Raw genomic sequence first — 6,129 nt, forward strand, 5'->3', positions numbered from 1 at the left:
GTGTCCGTCATTCTTCACTACGAGCTGCAGTTCCCCCGCTGGGCCTGCACAGAAAGAGGGGGCGCTCTAATTCATATAGTCATGGGGGTGATGTATTTTACTACTGCTACTTACCTTCATGCTGATCTCAATATTAATATTGTGAGTTGCAGTGCCCACACTGTGCCTGTAAAGGGTTTAGGGGCGCTCTTTCTCACATGATGATAGCGATGATGATCCCTCTGTTTTCGGTAAATGGCGGCGTGCTGCTGAGCAACCTGGAGCCCATCTCAGAGGTGCGGAGGGCCAGGACATCAGTCCACTGCAGACATCCCTGACTGAGGAGAGTAGCTGAGTTTATCGCCGCTCTTGGGAAAAGCGTGGGCCGTGTTAAATATGTTAAATATGGGCAGCCATATCACCCTGCAACTTATAACTGGCAGCCCACTGAAGTTAAGTAGGTGTTATTCCAGTTTCCTGGGCAAATTTCCCTTTGGCCTTTACCAGTTCTGGCCTCCTAATAATCCCCATCTCTGAACTGGCTTCATCACTCTGCTCTCCTCCCCACTGAGAGCTGGTGTGTGGGGAGAGGACTGCAGCATCATCCAGGTGAGGCTCCACACTGGTGGGGGTGGAGGGGATCCCCATGTCCTGTGAAGCACTTTGAGTGGAGTGTCCAGAAAAGTGTTACATAAGTGTAAAGTATTATTATTATCATTATTGTTATTATTATTATTATTATGTGCAGTGTCCATGTTGTGTGAACGTGTGTATGCTTTCCTGTCTCGCACACCTGGGTAGGACGATTTGGCTCAGGTGTGCAGCATTGTGTACTCTATGCTGCTGTGTGATGGGTGCTTAGTTTTGGTGTTTGGTCTCACAGGGCTACCATGGCCTAGACTGCCAGCGAGCTAAAAATCCTGGTGCCCGCTTATTGAACAACCAGCAGGGTTCTGAACAGCTGGCATGGGTACACTCACCGTCAGGGTCCTGGTCAGAATTATTCAGTGCTTCAGTGGCGATCTTAAGATCTTAAGTGAGGGGGGTCTGGAAATAGCACAAAATTAACAGCATTTGTTCATTTGGAAGTTTGCTGTTAATTTGGAAATTAACAGTAGTTAAGATACTGAAGTGCGCAATCCCTAGATCATCCACCAGAGGGAGACATGAGTTTTAGCTGTTACAAGACGGCCCCTTTCGTCCTCCCCTTCCCCCTAACCCCCCCCCCCCCACCAACAACTCTCCAACCTTGTCTTTGTTGCCATGGCTACAGCACAAAAGGAGACTGGAGTCTTTTTCCTTTTTCCAAATGGAAAGGGAGAGGGAGAAAAAGGGGTGGTGTGTGGTGGATACTAATGCAGACTGATTCCACAGTACATTAAGGAGGGGACAATCATAAAAAATGAAGTGGAACAGCCATGGTACAATAGGGGCTGTATCAAAAATACAGAATAGGCTTTCTGTAGAGTTGAGTAGCACAGCAGTGTAGGTAGAATAGACTGCAATAGTGTCTCTGATGAAAGTAGGACAGAACAGTCGTACTTGCAACAGTGTCTCTGAAGAAAGTAGGGTATAACAGTCCTGCAGCAATAGTGTCTCTCATTAAAGTAATATAGAATAGTCATGCTGCGATAGTCTCTGATGAAAGTAATAGAAAATAGTCGTGTTGCGATAGTGTCTCTGATGAAAGTAATATAGAATAGTTGTGCTACGATAGTCTCTGATAAAAGTACTATAGTAATGCTGAGATAGTCTCTGATAAAAGTACTATAGTAATGCTGAGATAGTCTCTGATAAAAGATGGTGTCTCTCATAAAAGTAGGATAGAACATTTTTTGCTGCACTTGTGTCTCGGATAAAAATAGTGTAGAACAGTTGTATTGTGATAGTGTCTCTGAAGAACATAATATAGAATAGTCATGCTGCAAGGGTGTCTCTGATTAAAACTGTAGTATAATGCTGACAGATGATTGACAGATTTCTAACAAGTAGTATGACAAAAAGTCTTCAAGACCTGAAAACTGAGAGGGAAGATTTTCTAAATCCATTCAAGATTCAGCTGGAAGCTATTGCTGTGAGGCCAGAACAGGAGTAAGATAAACAGCCACACTGGTGGCATGACGTGTCACCAGGACATTGTAACATAAATACCAGGGAATATGTGCCAGGTCCTGGTGACCTCATTAGCAATCAGGGAGGGGGCACCCGAGAATCTGTCCTCGTAGAGGAGGGAGGTGCATCTAGGAAAAGCTGCTCAGTAGGAAAGCTAAGGTTCAAGCTTGATTCATCAGAAAAAATGAAATCTCTGGTTCTATGACATGAAGCTTGCCTACACTACCTGCCCAACATTCCCACAAGGAAACAGAGGTATTTCTCTAGAAATCTAAGGTCGTCTACATGATATGTTATTTTCCCAAAGGTTGCTGTAGTCAATATAGGTGGCCATGTTAACCCAGAACTCCAGACATTGTACTGTAGCACAGCTGTCTCGTAAATGGACACACTTTGCTTGACAATTGTTCTGGTTCTGTCTTACTGTGGTGGATAATAGGACACCAGAAAGACTGTCTACACAAATACAGCAAGTTAACCTAACATGGGCTGACAGATGAGCAAAGGTTTCTAGGTTGCCATTAAAACAACACTACAGTAGATTAGTCCTTTTACAATAGGGGCATACAGTAAAGTAGTCCTGTTACAATAGGGGCTACAGTATAGTAGAACAGTCCTGTTATGATAGAAGATACACTGCAGTCCCAGTACAGTAGAACAGTCCCAGTCCCTACAGTAAAGAAAAGTAATCCTGTTACAATAAAGACTACAGTACTGTAGAACAGTCCTGTTACAATAGGACCTACAATCACAATACAGTAGTTCAGTGCTGTTACAACAGGGGCTGCAGTCACAGTACAGTAGAACAGTCCTGTTGCAATAGGGGCTACAGTCCCAGTACAGTACAACAGTCCCATTACAATAGTGGCTACACTCCCAGTACAGTACAACAATCCTGTTACAATAGGGGCTACAGTCTCAGTACAGTAGAACAGTCCCATTACAATAGGGGCTACACTCCCAGTACAGTACAACAGTCCTGTTACAATAGGGGCTACAGTCCCAGTACAGTAGAACAGTCTGTTACAGTAGGAGCTACACTCCCAGTACAGTAGAACAGTCCTGTTGCAATAGGAGCTACAGTCCCAGTACAATAGAATAATCATGTTACTGTATTGGACTGTATTATGCATTATAAGGGTCAGTAGAACAGTAAAATGTCCATGTTACAATGGGGGAATTGTAAAATTAGCCTACAAGACATATATACAAACATACGATGTTGAGCGCAGCGGTGTGCAGTAAGGTCTGTCAGCGGAAATCTGAATTGAATATATTGTATTCAATAACTGAGCTACTTCAAAGCGGAGCCAGTGCGGTTCCGTGCAAGCTGGAGTGACTCAAAGTGCTCTGCCAATGGGTCTCTAATGTCGAAAATACGTCTCTTGCGTGATTTTTTTAAATTAATGAACAACTAGCGCGCTACGCTCAAATCAGGCTGTTCCTTTTTTCGCCTTGTCTGTTTCACGCTACCCCAGAAGAGAGCAGCCCGGCGACAGAAAGCGAAGAAGACGGAGACAGTGCTGCTTTTGCACCCTTCCCTCTCCGTCTCCGCTTCCTGTTAAACTGCCCATCCTGGCCCCTTTCCCCCCCTTCTTCTCCTCCTCAATCTCCCTCCCTCTCCCTCTCGGCTCCTCCAGGGTCTATGCAAATTACGTGTGTGTGTGTCTCTCTCTCTCCTGCTCCGTCAATTTCTCCCTCCCTCTGTCTGCGAAAGAAGTCTCTGCTGGCTAGGCTACAACAACAGCTCGACTCTTGAGAGAGAGAGAGAGAAAGAGAGAGAGAGAAAAAGAGAGAGAGAGAGCAGGCGTTAGCGTACGCATCAATTTGTAGTCCTCGACAACGCACAGATTTTCCAACGCCGAATTCAGAGAGAGAGAGAAGGGGAAAGAGAGAGAGAGGTGGAGAGAGAGAGAGAGACGCGTCAAATTCAGCCTGCTTTATTTATTTTTTTTCTGACTGCAGCTACAATGTGACTGTTTGTGTTGTTATAGTTCATATTGTCCCCTCTCCGGCCGCTGCTCATGTTGCACAGTGCGAAGAGAGAGACCGCGAGAGAAAGAGAGTGGAGGAGAGGGAGGGAGGCAGAGAGGGAGAGAGAGAAAGAGAGAGGGGGACACATCGTTGCGTTTTATAGGTAGGTACTGAGAAATATGGGGGCGAAAAAATGGAAGCGGTTTCCATTTCGTCTTGTTCTGTGGTGGGCTAAATGATGTACCTCTGATTGGACGTAAAAAAATCTGTGTTTCACCCTACAAATCCCTCCACACACTCAGATCCGCTACATTGTAACCTGTTCAGGGAAGATAATGTGTGCCGGAAAACGATGTTATTATTCGGTTCGAATTATTTTATGTGTGTGTGAGTAGCAACCATACACGTAACACGCACACACAGAGAACTCGGTGTATTCGGCTCTTCGGCTAACACACTGTACAGTACAGTAAGATACAGTACAGTACCGTCTCACAACAACACACGGAGCACAGCGATTCCGTGCCGTACCGCATCGTACATTGCACAGCGTGAAAAATAGCACCCTGCGATAGATTCACATAGCCTTCAGTTATTTATTTAGATGGGGAACGAGTATTGCCTGCAATATACACGTCGTGTATAATGTAGAATATGTATTTATATGTTTATTTAACGTGTTACATTGAGTATTTTGAAATGCATGAGTGTGCATGAGTCTGTGAAGTGTATAACTATCATGTATCCATGCAGCTACAGATTTATACAATATTTATGTATTCGGCACCGCATTATTTAACAATGTAGCAATATATTTGTAGACGTGTTTATTATAATCAGTGGACTAACCGTAACCACACTAGTACAGCATTATTGCACTGAACATGAATTACTGTACTATGCATCTGCAGTAGTTTTAAATTACTGGACTGGAATTGCTGTACTGTGTAACTGCACTGGTTTAACACCACTGGACTGGAATTACTGTACTGTGTAACTGCACTAGTTTAACATCACTGGACTGGAGTTACTGTACTGTGTAACTGCACTGGTTTAACACCACTGGACTGGAATTACTGTACTGTGTAACTGCACTAGTTTAACATCACTGGACTGGAGTTACTGTACTGTGTAACTGCACTGGTTTAACACCACTGGACTGGAATTACTGTACTGTGTAACTGCGCTAATTTAACATCAGTACACTGGAGTTACTGTGCTGTGTAACTGCACTAATTTAACTTCACTGGAATGGAATTACTATACAGTGTAACTGCACTAATTGAACGTCACTGGACTGGAATTACTGGAATTACCAGCTCTCAGTGGGGAGGAGAACAGGGTGATGAAGCCAGTTCAGAGATGGGGATTATTAGGAGGCCATGATTGGTAAAGGCCAGGGGGAAATTTGACCAGGACACCGGGGTAACACCCCTACTCTTTTCAAGAAACTCCCTGGAATTTTTAATGACCACAGAGAATCAGGACCTCAATGTTATGTCTCATTTCATCAGGACAGTGCAGTTTTACAGTATAGTGTCTCCGTCACTATACTGGGGCACTAGGACCTGCACAGACTGCAGGGTGAGCACCTCCTACTGACCACACTAATACCACACCAGCAGCAACCTTAGTTTTTCCCAGTAGGTCTCCCATCCAGGTACTGACCAGACTCACACCTGCTGAGCTTCAAACAGTTGCAGGGTGATATGGCTGCTAGCTTTTAATGCGGTACTGTGTAACATCATTACTTTAACATCACTGGACCGGAATTACTGCACTATGTAACTGCATTGGTTTAACATCACTGGACAGGACTGACTCATTGCATACTCTTATTTAAGTGGTATTGAATAATTTGACCATAATCATCTTTCACTCTTTTTTGTTTTGCAGGTAGTGAATTTTAAGGACCAACGAAGATTTAGACCGCGAACCAATTTTCAGATTGGATCACGTATTCCCTTCTGCGACAAAACCAAAAGATCTGTGAATTTTGGGGCAGGGGGAGGAGGAAGAGGGGAGAAAGGCAGACAAAAATGGGCTCATTAACACACGGATCAT

The sequence above is a fragment of the Atractosteus spatula genome, chromosome 22 (genome assembly GCF_055471065.1).
Source record: "Atractosteus spatula isolate fAtrSpa1 chromosome 22, fAtrSpa1.hap1, whole genome shotgun sequence".
In the NCBI taxonomy this organism is placed as follows: domain Eukaryota; kingdom Metazoa; phylum Chordata; class Actinopteri; order Semionotiformes; family Lepisosteidae; genus Atractosteus; species Atractosteus spatula.